Raw genomic sequence first — 26,327 nt, 5'->3', positions numbered from 1 at the left:
CCATGGATAACCATGGATGCAAAGGGTGCTTTTTAAACCTTCCCTTTGTATAACTTACCCCCCGAACTCAAAATCTTTTTAAAAGGTCTTTTCCTGTTCTTTTAGCCTTTCCTAAAATTGGATAAAATAAAAGTCGGTGGCGACTCTTGCTTACCGCAACATTTTCGATTATAAAAAGTCAGTTCACCGTATTACAGAACTGGCGACTCTGCTGGGGATGCTTTCGAATAAAAGAGGGGTTACCTTAGAGCTAGGATCACTTTAAATTTGTTTGACTTGTTTGCTTTATCTTTAAAGGCTGTTTTTGGTATTCTACTGTGTGAAAGATCCTACACCCGGATCTAGTGTACCTTAGGTATGTGGCATGAGACCAAGGAGGCTGTACGACATGTATCGTTATGGTTGAACTGGTGGCCACCGTTAGTGCGATGCTTTGGTTTGTCCTGATGGCCCTTGAATATGATCGAGGAGACATTTGGCTACCGCGTGGTGTCACAAACACTAATTCGCCCTTAGAACCTTAGTTGAACTTGACCTTGGCCTATAGGAAGTAGCGAGATGGCTGGCTTTGGATTCCTGACTGAAGCTGGTTGATACTCGATGCTACACTCATTGAGATTGGACTCAAGGGATGCTTTTGGCTGGCCGATTGTGCGCTATGTTGAGACAATGCCCACGAGAAAGATCAGGGATATGAGCACCGTAGAACCCGATCTTTATCTAGGACAGGTTGAACCAACTAAACTTCAGTGGGGAGTGTACTTACCTACGAACTTCACGCAAGCCTTTAAACCTAAGGGCACTTGTGTGACTTGTTTGTGCTGGCTACTAACCCTTTGGTTTTCTTGCAGGTTTTGTTAAAGACTTGTTTGCCCTCACTATTCCATGTTGTTCCTAATAAGTTGCATAACATACTAACCTTTGTTTCCTTGCAGGATTCGCTCGTAGGACATTTCATCCTCATTACCTTATGCTCTAACCCTTTTATTTCCTTGCAGGGATTGTCTGTAGGACACCTAGTCCTTATGACCTTATGCTTTACTTAATGCATTGCATCTGCATTACATCATGACATCATAACATAGCATGTTAGCTAACCCTTTCAAGGATCTTAGGGATTTAGGACACATAATTTCAGGTACTCTTATCAAGGACTAAATTCCTTTCAAGGGGCAAGAGGATTTATTTTCCTCTAGCCACATACCTTCCGATTCAAAGGTTTAGCACCTGACAAGGGGCAAGAGGATTTACTTTCCTCTGGCCATGTATCTTCAAATTCAGAAGTATCCCGAATCAGAGGCGATGACCCACTCGATATGGTGAGCTCGATTCTCAAAGAAGGATGTTCAAAAACGGAATTCAGAATTCTTCAGACGAAAATGCAACCAATCTAAATTTCCTATAGATCCTTGAAAACATTACATTTGCATTCATGACATCGCATATTCCTAACCTTGTTTTCAGGTTCCGCCTCGACAATCATTCCTCTCAGATATAATCGAGCTGGAGATTCATTCTGACGAGCCCTTTTTACATTCCAAAACTTCGTCAAATAACTCATCGACTCTAACAAGCAAGCATTCCCTATCAGATATGGTCTAATGTGCGACCCGTTCCGGTATTCCCTATCAGATATGGTCCAATGTGTGACCCGTTCCGGTATCTTCAGTCAGATATGGTCTAATGTATGACTCGTTCTGGCATTATTCATCAGATATGGTCTAATGTATGACTCGTTCTGACATTCCCCTTCAGATATGGTTTAATGAATAACTCGTTCTGATATCCTTCAACAGATATAGTCCAATGTATGACTCGTTCTGACATTCCAACAGATATGGTCTAACATACGACTCGTTCTGCTATTCCTCAACAGATATAGTCTAATGTATGGATCGTTCTGATATTCCTCCTCAGATATGGTCTAATGTATGACTCGTTCTGACACTCCTCTACAGATATGGTCTAAAGCATGACCCGTTCTGGTCTTCTCAATTAGATACACATTCCGGAAGCTCGAACCCCGGATACTCTGAATCTCTACACCAAGTCCTACAACAACGACGCAAGCCAGATGCACCTAAGCGTCAATTCACTAAAATCCAGAGCCTTCCGCTCAAACATTACGACATCTGTTGAAGATCAGATTAATTACTCGGAGGGATGCTCCTAAGAATTATAACACTTCCGCTCCTGGCTATAAACTCAATGTGAGGTGAGCGCACCATTCCAACATTCCTGGACATTACACAAAACAATTACTGGACATTGAAGAATAAGATTCAAGATCTGATCGGTGATGGGGAAATAAAATTCAACCCTCCTGAAATCCCTGTGGTGATCACCGCCCATATGCCTAGTCATGACAAGATTGATTGACGTCTAGACGGACGAACTTTTGGATCATTAGATCTACTTTCATTTGCAAGCTTCTTTTCTGTTTGTTTAAACATTCGACTTATGATAGACATTATTTGTTTTAATAATCATCATCAGTGCATTGCATATGTTTGTCTTGAGTAATTTATTTCGCTATCACTCTTTTTAAATTATGTCTTTACTTTGCATATGTTTTGTGATACTCGACTCCTACTAAAAGTTGTATGCCTTTTGGGGGAGGATGACGAAAATGATACCGCAACCTCATACAGTATGATTTTGAGCAGACTATGCTGACGATGTACAGGCATTGTTTCAATTCCTAAACAGTGGAGATATAAGGATGTTAATCCCTCGTCAACCCCGTTGAGCCTAAGAAGTAGAAGTTTCTTTCTTGTACTAATTAAAACCCTTGATCATAACCTGGGGCAGGGTAGTTCTCAGTTAATTTGACTGTGCATTCTATTTTAAGAGAATCATTCAGTACACCTTTCAACAAAGGTTTCAATCACAAGCGTTCATCCGCACACATCAAAGAAGTGTTGGTCAATCAAAAGCCAATGATGGTTCATCAATCATTAAGCAAGGCAGTCAATATCTTTCAAAAAGAAAAAAGATGAAAAAACATATATACAAAGAAAAGCCTGCTAAGTCAAAAATCAAAAAGAAGACTTAGGCAAAAATCAAGGCATCCCGCTGACTGTAAGCTCAAAATAGACAGTTCAGGCAAAAGTTAGGGGTATCAAAAAGATGAAAAAAGAGAAGTCAATAAATTCCTGAACAACACAATGTTGTGACTACCAAAAGGAAGAAGTGACTGCCATCTCAAAAGTTCTCTTTGCTTGTGAACCATCATCATTCTCAAAGGTGCAAATCCAAAAGTCTCTTGGAACCTGAATGCATAAGTTGAATTAACTGAGCTTAGGACTGAAGATCATCACGAAGAGGGGTGGGTACAATCAAATTTTGAGCCTTTATCCTTTGTTTCTTAAACCGTGAACCAAGCCACGTTACAACCCTTGAAAGTCCTAATTGAAGCATGGTTAGTTCGAAAGCATACTGTCACCAAAAAAAAGGTATCCTGACTCCTTAAGGTTTACCAAAAACGAGGAGTCGGTATTTCATTCTTACAAATATCATTTTTTTACAAGTGTCGTGTTTTTGCATCTCATGCTTTAAAGGTTTTTCAAAAATTCAAGACAAACGTATGCATTGCATCTCATGAATTCATTATTAAACATATTCTGCTACATAATTTCAAATGTTAGCATCAGAAAGAACTTGCACAGGGTACAACTAATGACTGAAAGTTATCCCGACAGACAAGATTACGCCGAGAAGCAATGTATCCTACGCAAACAAGGGGCATGGTACGTTTTGCCCAATCAATCTGGGGCAATCAAGTCAAGATTCCAAGAATCTCTCAAAAGCAAAAATAGTCAGGGGTGTCGTCCTAAGATTATGATTACTAGGGGCATGTCGCCCATAGTGCACATCTCATAAAGTCCTCGCGAGGCGAATCTTTCCAAAGTTCCTACTAACTGGGGCAAACCTGCGCAAATCCAGTTTGACATCCAGGAATGGTAGTTACTATAATACTGGGGGCAACTTTCACACCCCCACAGAGTAATCATCTTCAAATACTTTCGTCCCGACAAAGACATGACTCCCCAACAGAGTTTACATCTTCAACACTGCTGGTTCTCCAACACTCTGCTCTCTTCCAAATACTTTTTACTGGTCATCCCCAAGCAAAAATTATAAATTCCCAGCTGAGCATCTCCAAAGCAAGATTAGACATCAAAATCACAAAGACATAGAGATTTATTTTCCCAATCAAGACAACATAAATCATATTCACATATCATATGTCATAAACATATTCATACATTGCATACATTACCTCATAATGAACTCATACATAACATGCAAAAGCTCTCATTTATTTTGAGGGATTCATTACATAACCCATGCATCATGACATTGCATAAAGATTAACCTTACCTTTTCAGAACACAGGTACCGACAAATGAACGAAATCTCCAAGATCTAATTCAGCTACTACGAATGGTACTGACACAGTCAACGCTCGAAGATCTAATTCATTTACCACGAACGGTAATGACACGATCACTTTCAAAGATCTAATTCGGTTACTACGAACGGTACCGACACGATCAACTCTCAGAGATCTAATTCTATCATCACGAACGATGTAGACACGATCACTGACGTCCCCAGTCTAATTCAGTTACCACAAACGGTGCTGACACGACAAGAGAGTCTAATTCTATCATCACGAACGATGTAGACACGATTATCTCTCCAAGATCTAATTCAGATACTACAAACGGTACTGACACGATCAAATCTCAGAGATCTAATTCCATCATCACGAACGGTGTGGACACGATTATCTTTCCAAGATCTAATTCGGTTACTACGAACGGTGCTGACACGGTCGACCTCTAAAGAATCTAATTCTATCATCACGAACGACGTGGACACGATCAACTGCTTCTAAGATCTAATTCAGTTACTACGAACGGTACTGACACGGTCAACGCTCAGAGATCTAATTCTATCATCACGAACGGTGTAGACACGATCATCTCTCAAAGATCTAACTCATCTACTACGAACAGTAATGACACGATCAACACTCAAACAATTACTTCTCAAACACTTCAGTCACGACATCTGGGTGCATCTTTAAGCCCATCTCAATCATACTTCTTTTCCAAACACCTGGATGGCATCTTTAAGCCCATCTCCGACAAAAGTCCCTATTTCAGCTAGGGCAAATTTCTTGGTATTCTAGTGTTCAATCATCTTCCACCTTCAGATACCGACTGGCACACAAACCACTCTATATCTAAAGGTTTAAGAAGATTGAACAGGGGCAGCTGTCATACCCCAAAATTTGCCCGTTACGTTTTCATACTCAAGCTCATTTGAATACCAAAGTCTCAATACTCGATTGAGTATACACTCTCCTAAACAACAACCTTCCAACTGGGGTTTTGATCTTTTCAAAGAAAAATCAGGTTCTGATGCCTCAAGTGGATTCCATAGTCTCTAATATGATTCAAATAATCCTCATGCCAAGTTTCAAGCTCTGCTTCATAAGATTGCTCACTCAATGGCCCGAACGATCAATAATCGACTAGTTGACCTAAAAAGTCAAACTATGGTCAAGCCACAGTCAAAACTTCTGATTTTTGGTCAACATCCTCATTATGAAGTATAAAGCATCAGTTGATCAAAAGTTGATCATGATTCATCAAGGAAAGCTCCAGAATCTTCAAGAACCTGAGTTTCTAAATTAGGGTTTTCTAGAAGAAAGTCAACTGAACTTTGACCGGCCATAACTTTCACATGGAACATCAGAAATTTCCCATCCAAAGCTCACTTTGAAGGAAATTGAATTCTCTACAACTTTGTCTCTCACATGCCAAGCCTAAAAATGCTTCATTCAAGAGATATGGACCAAAACATTATAGGTCCTTTTCAAAAGTCAACAAAAAGACACATTTTTCAAAAGGTCATAAAATGAGAATGGAAAATGATTTTGATATGAGACCAAAGAAATTGGTTAGAGGACTCTCTAAGGTTTCTAAAAAAGTCCTAGAACACCTTCATATGACAAAAATTGGGTGAGTTACAACTGTTAGAAGTTGGGCAAAATTTGGATGATGGATAAAACCCTAATTGACAAAACTCCAATTCTTGAGTAATGGGCCTACAATTTTGGACTATGCACGAAATTTTAAGCTCAAGATAGGCCCATTTATCATTAAAATTTTATTTCATGATTTTATTTTATTTATATTTGATTTTATCCATTTAAATTCAAATTAAATCAAATATAATCACATTTAAATGAAATAAACTTTATGATCCAATCTCTATTAATTCAATCAATATAGAATCAATCAAATGGCCATGGCTAAAGAGAAAATATGCATGATTTAGAATTGATACAAAATTAGAAAGGTTTAATGCAAAATCTTCTCAAATTTCCACATCATCAAATCATTCAATCTTTTGCCAAGTCCTAACCCTAAATACACTCTCTATATAAGGCTGAACGACACCAATCATTAGGAGACGAAATTGAGAGGAAAACATTAGGATTCCAAGTTACAAAAAACTTCAAAAAGCTAGGGCGTACGATATTTTGAATTGCAGCCACTCCCATGTGAAACCAGTCATACTATCATTCTTCTAAGGTGCAAGGAGGTAAGGACACACCGGTAGGTAAGGCCTATAATGCCCAGGGTTCGTTTTCACGCTCATCATGTTCATAACTCTCATGACTTTCGTATTTGACCTTCAAGCGTGTTTAAATTCTAACTAATCACTTGTATGAGTTCATGGTGTTATATAGAAGAGATCTGAGCCATCGAAACAGAGCCATAACGCATAGGGCGACATTCACCATTGCTAGGGCATAAAGAAGGATCACCTTCGATTTCCATGACTCAGGAGGATTCGATCCAAACAGATGCGATATTCATGATCAGGAGACACTTTTAACATAATCTGGGCTCTTAGTTCGTCTTGATCCATGCGTTTTATTTGAGTTTCAGTTTTTTTTTGCAGGATTTGAAGGATTTTTCGCGGCTGAATCCGTAGGTGAATGGGCGGATAAATCCGCAGGAAAGTGGGGCTAGGGTCTTCACGAAGAAGATGATAGCAGGATGCCGCACGCGGGGGCTTTTGATTGGCCGGTCAGAATTTTACAAATTCTCTCTCCATTCTATTGGACGGTCAAAGAGTCCAATGACTCTCTCTCATCTCTGATTCGTCCATCCAGGGAAGTGGGGGGCCACGCGCATTCATCTTTTGACTTATGCCATTATTCTATTGTTTTATATTTATTATGTTTAAGTTAATTGACTAACAGAAAAGGGTCCCAGCGCAGGTGGTAAGCAAGGGATTATTATTCAGTGACAAGTCCTGGGTTCGAACCCAGGCGTGCCATTCATTTTTCTTTGAATTTGCTTTGTTACAGATTCAATACAACACCCATATGCGAGACTATGATGCACCATCATGCTTCCTCCCTTGGATCACATACGGATCAGATCCAAACGCCCACAGCCTGCAGCCCCACCATACTCCCTCACAGGACAGCCACACAGAATCGCAGCTAAGTGTTCTCTAATTTTTTTTTAATTATTATTATTTTATTTTAATTATATAATTTCTATGTTATATTTATTCCTCTTTTATTCTATATCAATAATGTTTTTTTTTTTATTAACACTTGTTACACAAAATTATATAATAATTCTATAATTATTTTATTTTTCCTTTTTTTAATCGAAAACTCGATTTTTATATAACATTAAAAATAGGTGTTTTTATAAATAATTATTTTAGGGTAATAGTTTAATGTTTAAAACTTTTATTTTTATCATGATCAATTGGTAGGTGTTATCCACTAAATGCATTTTCTAGCATTACAAACCTTGTGGGTCATAATAAGTTTTCTTAAACAAACCTTTTTAGGTTCAGGGTTTGCAAACCTTCTAGGGTTTGTAGAACATTCATACACTAAAATTTTTCTTCTTTGTCTGACTTTTCAGGTTTAATCAAAATACTCCGACTGCGCACCATGCCCATCAAAAAAAGATAAGCTCCTAAAACTTTTCTTTTCTTGTTATTATTTATTTTTGTTTAAATATTATCTGTATTATTTTTGCCTTGAATAGTCAATATACTCATCATTGCCTTCTTTCTCTGTCGTCAATTCTCCGATGGTCATGGTCAATGCTTCATATGTTTCATTGCTTCAAGGCAAATCTCTGCCCCCCTCAACCTTCATCAATCAAAGCCAAAGGTTTGTCAAACTGCCAAAGCTACTAACATTGGTAATCCTAAACCCTGTTTTCATTATTACTTATGTCAAACCCTTTTAAGGGATCCGCTGGTTTCATTGTCCCCTTCCCCTATTATTATGTAACTGTTTACCGGTTGTATTGCTTGGCCTTGAAGGCACTTAAATTGTGATATTATTTTTACTGCGTGGTTAGTAATTTAGGGAGTGGCAAGATAATTAAATTGAACCTAGATCACTAATCTACAGATAAATATAATCGAAGTTAATCACGTGATTGGTGCACACACACACCTTTAGGGTAATCCCTCTTGTTGCCTTATTGTTGCCTTATCATCTGTTGTCTGTTGCCTCTAAGTTACTAAATAGTCAACGTCCCTCGATTCCGAGGATACCTAAAGCAAAACAAATGTTGCCTTAAGTTCATTATCATCAATGTTGTCCCTCGATGCTGCCTCGGAAAAATAAAGATGATTGTCCTATTGCTAAGGTATCCTCGCATGATGCCTAAAAAGATTAATGACTATTAAATCTTTCCCTTAGACTACCTGCCCTCTTTATGGCAAGGGACAGTCTTATGGCGAACGATTACTCGATGACCCTTCAACATCCAATTGAAAGACTTCCTACCCCTTATGGTATGGATAGACCCTTTCACCCGAAAGACTAAAAGAACAATTTTTCAAACTTAGGGTAGTTGCTCCTGATTGCTTGCTCTATTCGAATTCAAATTCAAAAATTCAAAATCTTTTCCCACTTCTTTTCAAAGAATATTTTCAAAAAGACTACGCTTATTTACAAGCTAAAGTTCTTCTTCGAAATCTTTTCTTATTCAAAATTTCTATTTGCACACTGCTTTTTCAAACAATCAAACATTTCAAACAAACGAGGTGAGCTAAAGCAAATAAGAGCCCATGGATAACCATGGATGCAAAGGGTGCTTTTTAAACCTTCCCTTTGTATAACTTACCCCCCGAACTCAAAATCTTTTTAAAAGGTCTTTTCCTGTTCTTTTAGCCTTTCCTAAAATTGGATAAAATAAAAGTCGGTGGCGACTCTTGCTTACCGCAACATTTTCGATTATAAAAAGTCAGTTCACCGTATTACAGTGGCCATCCAGAACATCTGAGTTAGAGCATCTGAAAGCTAATGTAGTGGATACTCTTTTGTACTTTTCCTGAAATGGAAAACGCAATTTATTAGAGTACCACATTGTCTTATACAAAATTCATATATAATGTTATCATCAAAACTAGAAAATATGATCAGAACATTTCATGTTCTAACAATATTTTTAGACAATTTTTTAATAATAATTAGAAAATAATTTAATACATACATATGATAATTCAATACTATATGTCTGTGTATCGCACGAGTGAACGACTAGTTGAAAGAAATTTAATTACCATGTTAATTCATATTGTACCACGACTATTAAAAAGTATTATTACTATTTTTCTCTATTATATCATCAAGGATATGATAAATGCCACAATAACCTAATTGACATTTCTAATACACTATTTCTTCATTAAAAATTTGTTACTAGTAAGAAATTCGTGCTATCGCATGGGTCCCGTCTGGATTCACATCACATGTCTATCAAATACCAATTTTTAATTATTGATTCATACTTACAATAAATCGTACAATTGATTATCTAACTTCAATTATATAAAACAACACCAAGAGAAATAGTTAAAAGATTGACGTTAAAATGAACAATCTACAACTGATATCTCTTAGATACGTTTACATCTACCCATGAATCCATATGAGTTAACAAAACTCAGTTGAATCTAGATTAGTTAATTTTAAAACTACAGATTTGAATATGTCATACCCCAAAATTTACCCGATTGTTTTACGTCTGGTTAAAATTAATTCCATAAGGATATACCAAAAAAATAGGAGCCATGGGGTTTAACATCTCTATTGTTAAACCCATTCTCTTATAAATTGGTTAGAATTAAAATAGAGGTGTGGTTAGTAGATACTGGGGCCCCAAACATTTGGCCCACATATTTTATTTTGGTTTTTTAATTCTCACAACCTATTTTAAATATAAATGGTTATTATTATTGACTAAGGGGTGCATACAAAGGAAAAGGGGTGTGATTGAAATACACTAGGCTGAATCTTGAAATGTTTGGCCCATCTATTTTATCTTAGGGTTTTTTGTCAATTTTTACAATTTATTTAATCATCAATTAAATATTTCTAACCTATTTTGGTCATTTTGGATTAAGCATTATTTATATTTTATTTAGATAATAATAATTATTTTATTATTACTAATTTATAAAATATCAAATTGGGTTTTCGGATATGGGTTATTCCCTCTTATAGATTTTAACCTAATTCTCTAACTCTATAAAAAGGAGTCTTGGCAACCCTGAAAGGGGGACCTTCTTTCACTTTCACGTATTTTTTTCACAAATTCACACACACCCAAAAACTACGTTTTTCACACAACTACGTTTTTTACGCTTTTTCTCTTCTCCTTTTGAGGGTTTGTCTTGAACATCCCTAATCCGCCATTGTCGATCAACTGACAACAGCCGACAAACCCTTTCCCCCTTCAAACGCAATTTTCAAACCACTCAAATGCAATTTCAAATCATTCAAACTCAATCACAAACTCAAACATTTTCGGCCGATGATTACCTATGAGGCCTCCCCAAAAAAGGGTTTTTGGCCATTGTTGTCTCGATCTGACAATGGCCTATTTTCACCATACATGGCTTTTGGCCTTTGGTCATTGTTGTCTCGATCTGACAATGACTCTGTCCCTTGGGTTTTCCATTTTTGGCTGATGATTAATCTATGAGGCCTCCTTTTTGAAAACCTTTTTTTTCAAAACCTTTGGCCAATGATTTAATACGAGGCCCCCCTTTTAAAAATCTTTGTTTTGCCCAATGATGAACATCTGAGGCTTCTGTTGAATTTTAATGTTTTTTTTATCTTTTAAAGGTTTTTGGCCAATGATGCATTGAGAGGTTTTGCCCTCTTTGCCATACATGGTCTTTGGCCTATAGTCATTGTTGTCTCGATCTGACAATGATTCTATCAAAACCTTTAAGGTTTTGCCCTTTGGCCAAAGGTCTACCTTTTTTTAAAATCTATTAGTTGACAATTATAATTTTTTTTTATAAAAACCTAAAGGCTAAATGGGTCCCCTTGAGTACAAGGGAGACAAATGGTGCCTAACACCTTTCCTTTGCCTAGTTAACCTACTTACCCAAAATCTTAATTTTTCTTTAATTTTAAAGTTTTACCCTTTTTTCCTTTAAATAAAGGGTGGCGGCTCTAATTTTTAAGCAGGTTGTTACAGAATAAAATTATTTTTCCAATTCAAATAACATTTAGATATTAGTCAATTTTTTCAAACCTAAAATTATAATAGCTTACCGTCAAATATGAGTTTTAAATCATTCTTAATATATCATATTTACCATTTTTACAAACCTACCATATATGACAGATTTCCGTCAAATTTAAGTTCTAAATGAATATCTACACTCTATGGTATCTTGAACTTTCAGTTCTAAATGAATATTTTCTCTATCTTTTTGTCTAGGAGAATTTCATAATAGAAGTTTAACTCTATAAAATTTTAAAAATTTTAAACTTTTTGATATTTCATTGAATAATTTCAAATAAAAATAAGATAATTTAAAAAAAAAATATATAACTAGTAATAATAATTTTAAATTTATATAAAAATTTTTAGTATGCTTGATAATAATATATAATGATAATAATTAAAACTTAAATTAATTGTTTATAATAACTTCTTAGAGATATTTTTAAAAATTAACATATTCTCACTCTTAAAATTAGAGAATTTCTCAATGCACCCCATGATTCTCTCATACACCGCGCAACCGTGATTCTCCCAAGTTTCACCATGTTTTAACGCTTCCGTATGTGCATCTACGAAACAAAACAACGTTAAACAAAAATAAATTCTTCCGGATATGCATCTACGGAAGCTGAAGGACATTTTTGCCAATTCGCAGGTGCGTGAGAGATGTATGGGGTGTGGTTAGAAATTCCCTAAAATTATGCTTAAATATGTGTTTTTTTATTAGAAAGTTGTGTTTTTCATATATCATAATTGTCTCATGTTTTTTATTAAAACAAATATTTACAGCAATTTTTAGTATGAATATTATTATTTTATCATTAAAAAATTATATTTTACATAGGTATATAATTGATTCTTATAAAAGATAAAAAATATATTATTTTCTCTTATAATAATCACCTGTAATATTTTTCTCATATTTAAAAAAGTAATTAATAAATTTAATATATTTATTTTATTTAGTAATCTTTCAAAAATATTACTTATATATTAATAATTATAACTTTGATTTGCATATTTTTAAGACCGAATTAAAGTATGACATGAAATATTAAATTTTGATTTGTAATTTTGATTTACATATTTATATATTAATAAGTGTAGCTTTGATTTGCATACTTTTAAATTTTAAATTAGGGTAACTAGGTGATTAATAAATAGAAATTACCTGTAATCTATATCCTTTCGTATTAATTTTTTTCCTACAAAATTAAAAAATCAATAAATTTAATACATAGGTAGGTAGGTATGATTTGTATATTCTTAATATCAAATTAAAATATAACATGAAATATTAGGATGTCTTGCCGACATAACTTAAAATCCATTTACTTATATAGAGTAAATTGACTAATCTATTAATTATTCTCATAAATATTTGATTCATAATAAAACATATTAAATAAAATTTATGCAATGCAAATGAATAATATAAATTTTAAAAAATTTATATTTTATTAAATAAATTATTAATTTTTTATAAAATTAAAAAGTACCTGTAATCTCTAACCCATCTTTTATTATATTAATTATAAGTATTCGTAATATTTTTTACCTATTAAAAAAATCAATAAATTTAATAGATATGAAGGAGAAAGAATTTAAAGTTCGTGTGTAATATGAAATACGATATTTATGTATATCCTTTTGATGTATTATCGGGATGCTTTATTTTTTAATAAGATTTATATGAAATATAGGTTAGATAATAGAAAAGAATGTAATTGAGTATTAGTATTTTAAGTCAAAAATAATTGATATGTGCCATACGGATGTTTAAAATATCAATTGGCTTCTTAGTAACAGCTCCATAAGCTAAAATAATTAATAAAATTTCAATCTAATATACACATTGTTAGAAGGGTAAGTATTTCCTTTATCGTTTTCACATGGATTAGTGTGATATTACCGCCGTTCTACATTATTATATGTTTGGAGAGAGAGTGTTTGGAAGAGTTTGGTGACATAAAGTGTAAATTGCATGGAAAGTAAACAAAGATGGTAAAAGAGGGTTTTAAAAGATTTGAGAAAACCGTGTCAAGATTAGTTTTTGTTAACTTGGTTCATATATACTCGATTAATCAACAATATGAACTTATTAATGATCGATACAACCACGTATCCTCTCGATACTGTTTATCTCTAAAACAATATTGTGAATATTATCATATTAACTATTATATGATCTCTCATGCCAACAATCAACATAATAATCCCTAAAGCTTGATACATGTGGTTATCAACTCACAAATCTATCTCTAGAGTTTGTTTATTGATAGATGAATATCTTTAGATCAAAATTTGAAACATATCTCTCAATAGTGATTCAAAACAATAAATAGAACATTGATAACAATGTATTCACCATATAATAATCATCAACCAAGTTCATACATCAAAAGATCAAAAGAAATACACACTATACAAGTTAACTACCTCTAATCTTGACACAAAAGAGGTTTATCTCTCCATAGCCATGGAAGCTTCAACAACAAGTAACCATAAAAGATTTATAAACATCAAAACCCAAAAGATGAAGAAAAGATGATGGTAAATCTTGAATATTTTTTCTTGAACTTCTTTTTCTCACATCCTCTTTCTTGCCCTAGAACTTGTGTTGTAAAAGTTGGTAAGAAAGATAAGGATAAAAACACCAAAAATATTTCAAGTGTCTCCTTCCACAAGTGCCTCAAAAAGTGATCTCGCTTAGCCAGCATGGCGCGCTAAGCAAGCTAGCGAAAATATCTTCCTTCAAGTTGACTCTGCTTAGCGCGGTTGGTCCGCTAAGCGCGCTATTAAAATTGGGAAGTTACTGGATTTAGTCTGGATAAGCCCGCTAGAAGCTGGCTTAGCGAGCTTGCTGAAATTCCACTTCTTGATTTTGTTTCCAAACCTCTTCCAAGCCTTTATCTTTTACCATTTGAATTCCAATGATGCCATAAATATAAGCACCTATAAATTTCAAGGAAGAGTCAAAAACATAATATTTACAATCAAAACTCGATTTTATTTTTTTACATGAATATAATGCATAATTAAGTAGAAACTTAGGAAAAGAGTTGTAAAATATCACAAAAGTTATGAACAAATATATGTACAAATTTGGCTTCTAACACACATAATATTCAAAACACAATTATAAAACAAACTTTTTTATTTATAACGCTGTCAAAGTATTTCAAAATAATTTTTGTTTTGTCACCACAGTGTTGAAATGAGGGCACGAATATAGCTCAAGATACAATTCTCAACAAATTAAACACAATTTAGATTGTGTAATTATTGAAAAAAAGAAGTAATCAAATATACAAAATGAGAGTTATATGCAATGTAGCATTAGTGGACATAATAATGGAATGGTGATACTGGAATGAAATGATTATGTCTTAAAAACAATACCAAGCTCAAAGTGAACAAATGGATGTTGTCGTCCTCGGTTTTTTCTCGTGGGATACGAACTTACTCTTCTTTTATTTTTTGAGTTTTGAAAATCAGAGAGTTGCCACCGACTTTTATTTTATCCAATTAAGGAAAGGTTTATAAAAGAAACAGAAAAAGACCTTTAAGAGATTTTGGGTTCGGGGGTAGGTTATACAAAGGGAAGGTATTAGTACCCCTTTGTATCCATGGTTATCCATGGGCTCTTAATTGCTTAGCTCACTTGTTTGAATCATTTGTCTTGCTTTGAAATGATTGTATGTGGTTTTAAAATACCTTTGTAAATTAACTTTGTAATGATCCTTGTGCGGATGTATACAAAGTGTTTTATCTTTCGAAAGATGTTTTGAAAAAAAGATCTTTAACTTCGTAATGATCCTTGTTTGGATATATACAAAATGTTGTCTTTTTTGAAAGTTTTGTTTTGAGAAACAGTGATATGTGAAACATTTGTTGTTTTGTTTGATTTGAGCAAGCAATTAGGAGATCTACCCTAAGTTCATAAGGTCCTTTCCTATTTTCTTTTAGAAAATTTTCTTTGACTGGATACAGAAAGAAATTATTTGAATTGTATTTGAAACAGTAGAATTGATTTTGAAAAGAGTAACAGAGGAATTACCTTAAGAGGTGCAAGTGTGATTGTGTTTTATTTTCAGATATATTTGTCTTTGAGGTTAGTGATCTAGCGCTTTAAAAAATACAAAAAATAATATATTATTTTATAAACCTAAAAATATTTTTACTATATTTTTTTGATTTTTTAAACTATTTTAAATTAATTTTGCAAAGTAAATAAAATAAAATGGAAAATATATAATTAATGATCTGGTTTGGTTGATAGGAAGGTCTATGGTTAGGATGAGCATTCAAGCGCGTTGGATCTTGAATTAATGAAATCTGATGGCTGAGATCATAAGGCACATGATATGATAGTGGAACGCTAAGCATATGATTGGTCTGAACTTCAAAATACACGCACGCGCAAACCAACCAATCAGAACAAGCCACGTCTTCGTCTTCTTCATTTCAAATACCTGCAACTGTAGGTAAAGGTTTTACCTACGGTTTTTTCCATCACTAAAGCTCCTGCAAATTCAAAAATCTCACACAAGCATGATAAATCTAATATGAGACCATGGTTGAGCTCGTATGGACCTCACGAACTCATTAGAACCATTAGTTTCCTGAAATTTTGCTTAAAACGAAGACCCCTCTTTTTGAACTCAAAAACCCTAAAATGGTGTATACTTCGTTTTGCACTTAAACTTTAATTAAACCACCCAGAAAGCATCTATACTTCATCATAAGCACAAATACAAGGTTAAATTCAATTAAATAAACATGTAAGTATGTGTTAGAACTTGATTTAGTTCTTGACAAACCGTGGCTTGTATGGCTCGATTTGTGAGGCTTTGAGGCTTGAAATTGATTTGGATATGTTCAATGATGTTCAGGGATGATGTTTGAATGTTTAGTTTGGATTGAAACTAGCTTGAACTCAAAATTCAAAATTTAGTTTTCTTTGAAAATTTCAAGTTCATACAAGTATGATACAAGCATAGGATTGGCTCTGAATTCGTGTCTCTCTTCCTACTGAAGTATTCTAAGCATTATATGAGCAACAAGAGTGCTTAAATCTTAAGCTAACAATTATTGATGGCTTTTGATTTTTTGAATTTTTTAATATATAAAGCTTTGAATTTTTGACCATGGCTTCATTTTTCTTCAACCTCTTGCTCTAGGCCTGCTGTACCATCTCTTTGTTGCAGAAATTAAGCCACCTTGGTGACTCATGCTAAGGACAAGAACCTTGGATAATTGTCTTGAACCATTTCTTTCTTAATTTAATTTTAAATGTAATAAAATTAAATTAAAAAGAAACAAAAATGTCATGGGCCTAATGTTGATCATGGGAGCCCTTTAGTATCATTAGAAACATGTTTGGATCATGAATGCTTGGCCTCTTTTGGAAGAAAACCATTTTTGATCAATGTTGGTTTCATGCATTTTCCCAAAAAATAGCCAACTTCAACAAGGCATATCTCCCTCAATTTTGATCATATGAAGGAGTTCTTGTAGTTTTTAGAAACCTCAAGATGTCCTCTACAAGCTACTTTGGAAAATTTTTTGCATTTGGAGAAGTTATCTTGATGTTATGGCTTTTGACAAAAAACCACTTTTTGTTGACTTTGAAAATGACCTGTAATGTCCTGGCTCATATTTTCCAAATGGTAAATCCAATGACCATGGGATCAATTGCATTTGAAATATAATTGAATTTACTTCAAAACAAGCTTTGGTTGGAATTTTTTGGATGAACGAGGAAAGAGTTATGGCCGGTTAAAGTTCAGTTGACTTTTTAGGAGAAAACCCTAATTTTGAAACTTAGGGTTTTGTTGATTTCAGATCTTTTCTTGATGAATTATGATCAACCATTGATCAAATGATGAATCTTTTGACAAAATATGGATGTTGACAAAAAATTTCATTTTTGACTGTCTGTTGACTTTTCGGTCAAACTGGTCGTCTGTTGACTGTTTGAGCTGCTGACTGGGCGTCTGAGCGAATTGAAGTTTGAAAATTTGTCTGGTGGTACTTTGAGACATATGGAGGTCCATGAAATCCACTTGAGGTCTCAAAAAACTTGTTCTCCTGAAAAAAACAAAAACCCTAGTTAGGGACTGTTTGTGTAGAAGACAGTTAAGCGTACCTGATTTTTGTGCAGTGTTGAGTCTCTGCTGATCATGTGATTATCAGAAGACTTCTAGAACAAAAATCTTGGAATTTTTGAAATGCAAAAGATTGACTTGATTGATGGTACAAAACACGGAGAATCGTGCTGTCAGCGGGCTTGACTGTCAACTGGCTGTCCGGGCATTAGTGTAACAGTTAAAGTGAAAATTCAACAGTTAAAGTTAATTTTTCTTTTTGTTTTTTGTTGTGTTAATGGTGAAAATTTATTTACCTGAGTTGTTAAAAAAACACAAACAGAATAAATAAATAGAATATACTGTATGCGAACGAAATTACCGATAAAAACCTTGAAAAATATTTAATGCACAGAAAAATAAATATTTAACTAGCAGAAAACACACATAATATTATCTTAATAATTAAACGACAGTACGACAGATAGTACGACATTTAATACTGACAGTACAAATATTACATATAGATGAACGGGAGTGTAAGCAACCCAGGTCCGCATTTTTCAGGACTATGCAGACAAAAAAAGGACATGATCACCACCAAAATAGTGATGACCATAAGAAAACACGTATCCATCCATTTTGCCATTTTTGCCGGGGAAGAAGAGAAAATAATTATGAGGTAGAAGTTTGAGAAATGAGTTGAAATTTGATGTGAGAATTTATGGAAAAAATGAGAGGTATTTATAGAGTGAAAAGAAAGATAGAGACGTTGGGGAATGAAGTGATTCCGTGTCGCACGCTCGCGAAAAAATGAACAGAGTCGCCACCAATATATTTATCCCATAAGGGAAAGGAATATCAGGAAACCTAAAAAAGGGTAAGAACAAGGTCTTGCGACCAGAGAATCAAGGTACGGGAGTCGGTTACGCGAGGGGAAGGTATTAGCACCCCTCGCGCCCATCGTACTCGATGGTATCCACCTATGTTTGTTTCTATCTAAAGGGTGTGTACTATGTCTATGTCTACATGCGAATGAATGCAAAAGAAATACGGGGAAAAGAAGGAATTATTTACAAATGTGCTCGTTCAAGCCCCGCGACTTGATGCCTACGTATCCTTTTCAGGAATCAGAGCGCCGTAGTTCGGCTCCATAATTTTGTTTGTTTTTGCGTTTTTTAGTTGGGCGAAGTTAACGCTCACGCTCTTGCATAAGGGAACAGCCTAGGATGCAATAGAGCGGAGATAACAATGCCCTTAAGAAAGGAGAGAAGAGAGAGAGAGAGTTTGAGTGTTTCGAGGAAATCCCTAAAGCAAGGGAAACTCGAGTTACTCTTTGGTTTGTGTCTTTTAGAATTTGGGAACTTACGCCCGAATGGAACCCTAAAGCAAGGGAAATCCAGGCACTCGAATGATTCCCTAAAGCAAGGGAGATCCAAGCTTCCATTCCCTGTTTAATGATTTTCACTTTGATTATTAGTGCTTTTCAAGTATTTTCTTTGTATTTTTTAAAGGGGATTTTATTTTGAATATTTTTAAATGTTTTAGAGTTGAAAAGGAAAAGAAACTAGCCTAAGTATGAAGGGAATTTCTACCTAATGTTATCATGGTTTCTACCTAAGGTTAGGAATAAAAGAAACATGAAAATAAAGATCGCAATTAGAAGTCAATAGTGAGTAACACAATGGTACAAAAATTAGCATACAAGCACATAGCGACAAGTTAAGAATATAGTACAAAAATAGACTAAAAATACTACTATTTTTTATATTGATTTTTAAGGGAGGATTTGAATTACAAGTCAAGTAAAAAGACTAAAAGAAAATAGCCTAAAACTACTATTCTTTTTCTTGAGGTTTTTATGTCATTTTTATTATCAAACAAAAATCAATGATTCTACATGTTATCGCTATCAAAAAATCTAACAAAAGTTAAGGGATTTTCATCATGTTTTTATCATCTAAAAAAAGGTAGTGAAAAAGCTAAGTAAAAAATCTAAAAAAAACTATCAATTATATGTGAGTCAGGGGGTGTATGTTGATTTTAATGGTGTAGAAAGCATGGGCGCAGGCCTGGTCCAGAGTTTGCCCAAGGAGGTTTTTATTTCAGATTTTTGGCCAAAAACATGGTGTGCATGGGCTCTAAGGGGGGTGAGAGCTGAAATTCGGCCCAGGGATGATTTTGTGTACATGATCCAATTTTGTTTTCAGAATTTTTTATTATTCAATTTCCAGTTATTAGATTTATTAAAACAATTAAAAATGGAAATAAAAAAAAAAGAAAAGAAAAAGAGGGATTTTAGGGTTACTTGTATTGTGACTGTTGGAATTGTGAATCAAACTTCTCCCTCTCTTTACTCGAAACGCGGCGGCTCCTTCTCTTTCTCTCCGGTGGAAATTCCGGCCACCTCTCGATCTCTTTCCGAATCAATCCCCGATTCAACTCCGATTTCCCTTGCGGTTCATCGTCTCATTCTCACGATTCGTTATGCTCTCAATCTTTAACTATTATCGATACCTCTTTCATCTTCTCCGATTCGCTTTATCTTCGTCTTCTGGGTTTTTGTGTTGTACGTGATGTTGCGTGGTTGTTGTCATCATTTTTGCAGGTTGACGATGATGATGAGACGACGATGATGGTTGAAATCAAGGCGTGATGAGGACTGAATATGCGAAGATGAAGATTGATTATTTAGAGGCGATGAAGAACACTGGATGTTGGTGATTGATGAAGAGATGATCGAAGAGTGAAGAATCGGTTGGAGCTCGAAGATGATGAAGATATAGAGATGATGAAGATGTAGCTTAAAGATTGAAGATTGATGAGGTTGATGATTGAAGATGAGGATCAAGAGAGAGCTCGAGTGAGAGTTTCTTACGTTTTTCCGGTGAGTTTCTTATCCAATTCTGTTACGTTCTGAATCTGTCATTTTTCTCTGAAATCTTCTTCTGTTATTTCTGCGAATTTGGTGTGGTGGATTGAGAGTGGTGGAGGGATTGGAGATTGAAGATTGGTTATGGGGAAGATTAGAGAGGGTGAAGGTGATGAAGATGGAAGATTGAAGAAGGGAGAATGGAGAGGGAAGGGTGAGAATGAGCGTGTGTGAAATGGTGTGGGTTGTGGTGAAGATGATTATGGCGTGAAGCCTTGAATTATGGAGGGAGTAGAAGTTATATAGAGATTGAGGTAGTGAGGAATCAGTTAGGGATTGAGAAGCTTTATGAGCCCTTGGATTGAAGAGTTAGTTAGGAAATTGGATGGAGGAGATTGAGGGTTGAGAGGTTAGTTATATTGGTTATGATTCTGTTATAAAAGTTGGTTAGTTAGTTATGAATGAAAACTGAATTAGTTTGGGAAGTTAGGAGTTTGTTAAATGGCAGTTGGGAAATGTTGGTTTGAAGTTCTGTTATGGTTATTTGTTTTTCCTTTTTTGAATCTGAATAGAACTTCTCTTGGCTCATGTATCCAGGTTATTGAAGAATTTGAAGTGTGGGGTTCTGTTTTGAATTGTTAGCTGCAGTGAATGTAAAGTTATTTTGGCAACTAGTTACGATTTGGATTTGGTTTATATGGATATGTACATGGGCGAAGGTGAACTCTGAATTAGTTAAAATGTACAGCGGCCTTTTATTCATTTCTGGATCTAATATGATAGAGAGAGATAACTGTCACAGTTCAGCAGTTAGGGAATCAGACTGGTTATTCCAGAATTGGTTAGTTGACTGTAATTCTGAACTTGAACAAACTAAATGCTGAATGTGTATTTCAAATGCTGCTGTTAGTTTATTTTTGTGGTTCTGATTTGGATTCTAATTGATATGAATGGAACTGTGAGTAACTGTTTGAATTTTGGATGGTGTTTGAATTATGAATGTGGCTGTGTTGTATGTGTTTATGGGGCTTGAACTTGATGCATTGCTTTTTGGTGGAAAGATTCGATTCAGCAGGGTTGGCTTTCGGATTCGAATCGTAAACTGACTTGTCTTTTTGGTTTGCCTTTGAATTCCTCTATTCATGACCTGCTAGTTGCTATAGATTGTATGTATGTATTCGTGAATGGCTTGATGATGTTTGATTCATGATGTGCAGGTTTTGGATGTGTAGAAGCAATGTTGCATTGTTTGGTCATGAAGAAGAACAATGAGGTCAAGATGGAGCGCAGTAGTTAGAAGTGTGGCAACTTGGGCGTTTTTTTTCTTTGGCTGTAGGTTTAGGATTGCAGCTTGACTTTGGTATGTATGAAATGTTAGCTGACAATTAGGTGAATTAGGAGGTTAATTAGTGGGTTAGTGGAAGTGTTATATAGTTTGAAATAGGTGACAATTGAGTAACTGGCTGTTTTGGACGGTATTTTGGTTCGGGTGCCGTGACAGTTTTGGGGTGATATGCTGCAAGTTGGATTATCATGAAGGAAAAATGGCCCTTGGCATAGATTAGGAATCAAAGCTTATGGAATATTTTTTTGTAATTTTGTGTAGCTTGGAGATAAAGAATTTAAATGGTGCACTCCTTTTTTTGTGAAATTCTTTTGGTGAATCAATTTATCTTTGTAATGTATGAATTGGACATTGTAACATGGTGTTGATGAATGATGTTTAGAGATGAGAAGCAACAGGCCAAGGACAATTTTTGTGTAATTTTGTAACAAATTTTGAATGGATTTGAACACTTAAACAATTGGACTTGAATGTTGAATAATGGATGGAATTTGGATTTGGGTTTTTCAATTTATTTTATGATGAACATTTGAACTAAACTATGGACCTTTGGATGAATTTGAGATTTGATAAGGGATTTCGAAATGAAGGGATATTTGAGTTTATGCTTGCAACTTCGAATAGAAATTTCCTATGAGTGAATTGCGAATGATACTCAAATGGATACTGCCTGAAGACTTGAATCTTGTATTGCATGAACACTCCCCTTGAACCCACAATTGTACTTGAACCTAGCCAATCTTTAATCAACTTGTTGAACCATAAGTAGCACAATTGATCAGATGAAGTATTCTGAGTTAACAAAGTCGAATCCTTAATACACCCAAGGATGCATCATGTCTCGGTCGAAATGTCTTCCTTAATAAATAACTTTAACTTAACACCCTGAGGGATCCTCTGACCTTTGCTGATGGGCTTTGACAAACTCGAACACCATGAATAAGAACCCTAACTCATCGATCCTCAGTCAAGCTTTTGATGGACTCACACCTTATAACCTGGTGAAGAAGAAGCCTTAAGCTTTCAAAATCCTTGATTCTAGAGCCAAGTTATTGATCAATGAATGCATGAGTTATGTTAATGACCTAATGGGAGGTATGTACATGAGACTATGAAATGCATAAGCCTAAGCCAGATAAAATTGAAAGGGTAGGACAAATTTGGGGTATGACAGCTGCCCCTATTTAATCGTCTTAAACCTGAAGGTGAAATTGGCGTTAGCCTTTTGAACATTCGTGGTAGAAGAAGATTAAATATCAAAGTACCAGAAATTTGTCCTGAAGAGAAGATGGTGTAAGTGTTATTTTTTTTTTAATTTTATTTTGTTTTGTTTTGATATCTGCTGGGGAGAGAGAATTTTTGTTTTTTCTGGTGGAATGATTTATGGATGTTATGGTCGAATGGGGAAAGAGAATAATGACTTGTTGGGGATGGGGAATTAGTTTTACGGTAAGAAATTATGGATGAATGGTGATTGTCAGGCGAGAACTGACTTCACCATAAGATATCAGACGAGGACTGAAAATGATGGAAATGATTTGCCAGGGCGAGGACTGGACTTTGAAAAAGGTTTGCCAAGTCGAGAATTGGGCTTTGAAAAAAGTTTGCCAAGGCGAGAATTGGACTTTGAAGAAAGTTTGCCAAGGCGAGAATTGGGCTTTGAAAAGAGTTTGCCAAGGCGAGAATTGGACTTTGAAGAATGATTACCAGGACGGGAACTGGATTTTGGGAAACGATTACCAGGACGTGAACTGGGTTTTGAAAATGATTACCAGGACGTGAACTGGATTTTGAAAATGATTACCAGGACGTGAACTGGATTTTGATAGTTTTTCCAGGACGAGAACCAGGGCTTTGACTTGATTTGCCAGGGCGAGAACTGGGCTTTGAAATTGTTTGAAGGTTGGAAGATAAAGGATTCACAACACGGGGGTTGAACCTAAAAAGTTTTCCCATACGGGGGAAGGGATCACGGAGACTAGTGACGACTAGACTCGATCAAAAGACATCGGTAAACATTGGAGATTCACGGAGATGCTGATGCTGGCGGAGCATAAGAATTACATTAATCCCTCAGGCCAAAGGCGGGGTGTAACTCTTCAAGAGCGGCAATCGTTCGAATTGCCACACACCAAGTATGGTTATTCAAATGATTGAAAAATGAGATGGGTTGAATGCCCACCCTCATTCACACTCTAATCTTCACGCAGCACACGGGAAATAACCTCGGAGACAACGATTCTGACGAAGAAAGACATTGTATCCGATCCACATTGGGGAGAGAACATGAGACTTCTTTTGGGGATTGAGGATACCAGGTATTGGCACCATGGTTTGAGGAGATTTGTGATGTAGTAGCAGATATCAATCGGAGTTTGTAAGGGCAACATTTTATGTGGGGAAGTATCATCGTCTTGATTGAGTGCTGATTTGTATTATCTGGCTTAAGCTTTGTATGCATGTTTGAATTTTTCTATGGCGTAATGTTCCGCTTTGACGGATATGCTACGCTTTTGAGGATGCAATGTTATATGCAGTGAACACTATATGCATGATGCCAAATAAAGGCATTAGAGTGATAGAGAAGCATGATTATTGGGGTCCGTTGCTTGTGGTTTTGAGCTACCAATATGAATCGGTGTTGGAAAACCTACAGTACCAAAGATTATTGGCAACTACCTTGAGGGTTGGAATATAGCTCTGTTGGGGAGGAAGTGACTTCATCTAATTTTCCCTACATCTTGAATTGCTTGGGGATGGTGAGCTTGAGGAGATTCCCTCGATTCACCATGTTGAGGATGAGAACTTCAGAAGAGGAGACCAGGTCGGGGGAATGGGACAACTCTCATGAGAATAAACTCATGTGCTTGGGGAGAAACCATGGTTCCAGGAGAAATAAACTCCTATGATCGGGGAGAAGGCAATAAAACTCAGAAGATTGTGCCCCAAGCTTCGTGAACTACGAGGGAATTTGCCCCAAAGGATCCTTGGAGAGATTTGTCAAATCTTGACGTAACTGCCCCAGATTGGTTGAACCCAAGAGAGATTCCTCGACTTGATTGCCCCAGATTGATGGAAGCTTGAATGGGTGCTTCAATTGACAGAGTCTTCATACAACTTGCCCCTTGGAGTAATCAGCTTTTGAAGTGAATGGCTCATAGAATCGATCAACTTTTTCTGCAATTGTTCATTGTTTAATCTTCCTTGATGTCAAGTATTTATTCACAAGTAAAAGATATTTGTTTTGAAGATGCTAATATTAATGCAATGCTTATGCTAGCTTCGAAATCAAAGTTATTAAAACAAAGTTGTGACATTCAGTGTTTGAATTATTTGTCATACTGATATCAACATAAATGGTAAGCAAACATCTAGGAGTCAGTTTTACACATCTTGCTTTTGAAATAAACCCTGCTTCAATTAGGTCTTTTAAGGGTTGTAACGTGGCCTGGTTCACGGTTTTAGAAAGGAAGGATTTAAGGCTCAAAGTCTAACCTAACCCACCCATTCTTCGTGATGTTCTCCAGTCCTAAGTTCAACTTAACCTGATACGAGCGTTCATCCTTCAATAGGAGTTTGAGATGATTGAGGAACCAATGATGCCTTCTAGACATGGCGGTCACTTTACCTTTCAGTTTTTGTGTCTGATCACACGACTTTGTTCTTTTGATGAGGATCTTTATTTTGTAATCCTTGTTTTTCGCTTCTGCTTTGCTTTTTTGGTTGTATCCCTAACTTTTGCCTGGACAAATTCTTTTGAATTTTATTTTGGAGTCCAGCGGGATGCCCTAATTTCTGCCTAAGTCACTTGTTTTCAAGTTGTTGACTTAGCGGGCTTTTCTTTCTTTCTTTTTTTTTATTCACTTTTTTTTTGAACAAGTCGTGTGATCCTGAATCTTTGATTTGCGGGAGGTGATTGTGACTGCCTCATTCTTTGGTTGATGAGGGATTATCATTGTGGTATTGACTTTCCTCAACCTTTTGAAAGATAACCATTGTTGTATCCTCAGATGTATACTCCTGATGAATTTTGATTGCACGATCAGGTTAATTGAACGCTACCCTGCCCCTGGGTTAAATGTGAGGGTTTTATTTTTGTATAGAAAAGAAACTCCTACTTCGAGGCTCAAAGGGGTTAACGAGGGTTGCACTCCCTTATATCTCCAGTGTTTGGGGATTTGAAACAATGCCTGTACATCCTCAGCGGGGTTTTATTCAAAAGCACGCAATTAGAGATTTTGCGTTTTTATTATTATTATTTTTTCATCATTCTCCTTTTGATATTTTTTGTTTAAACCAGAGTTTGATATCGATAGACAAAAATATATGAGTGAACACGAATGGATTGATTCAAAACTAGCATATGCAATGCATTTTTTATTTTCATTTAAAAACAAAACAAGTTCTACATGGAAGTAACATTTAAC

General features: G+C 35.3%; 1 long non-coding RNA gene across 1 annotated transcript in view; it reads right to left on the bottom strand.

Moving 5' to 3' along the window:
* Window positions 1-13,985: 13,985 nt before the first annotated feature.
* Window positions 13,986-26,327, bottom strand: part of LOC131612063 (uncharacterized) — a 29,512-nt gene continuing 17,170 nt past the window's right edge. The window contains exon 3 of the long non-coding RNA XR_009287278.1: window positions 13,986-14,549. This is a non-coding gene — a long non-coding RNA (uncharacterized LOC131612063). The remainder of the gene's footprint in view (window positions 14,550-26,327) is intronic.

Source organism: Vicia villosa, linkage group LG6 (genome assembly GCF_029867415.1).
Source record: "Vicia villosa cultivar HV-30 ecotype Madison, WI linkage group LG6, Vvil1.0, whole genome shotgun sequence".
In the NCBI taxonomy this organism is placed as follows: Eukaryota; Viridiplantae; Streptophyta; class Magnoliopsida; order Fabales; family Fabaceae; genus Vicia; species Vicia villosa.
This window is presented reverse-complemented; position numbering and strand designations above follow the sequence as displayed.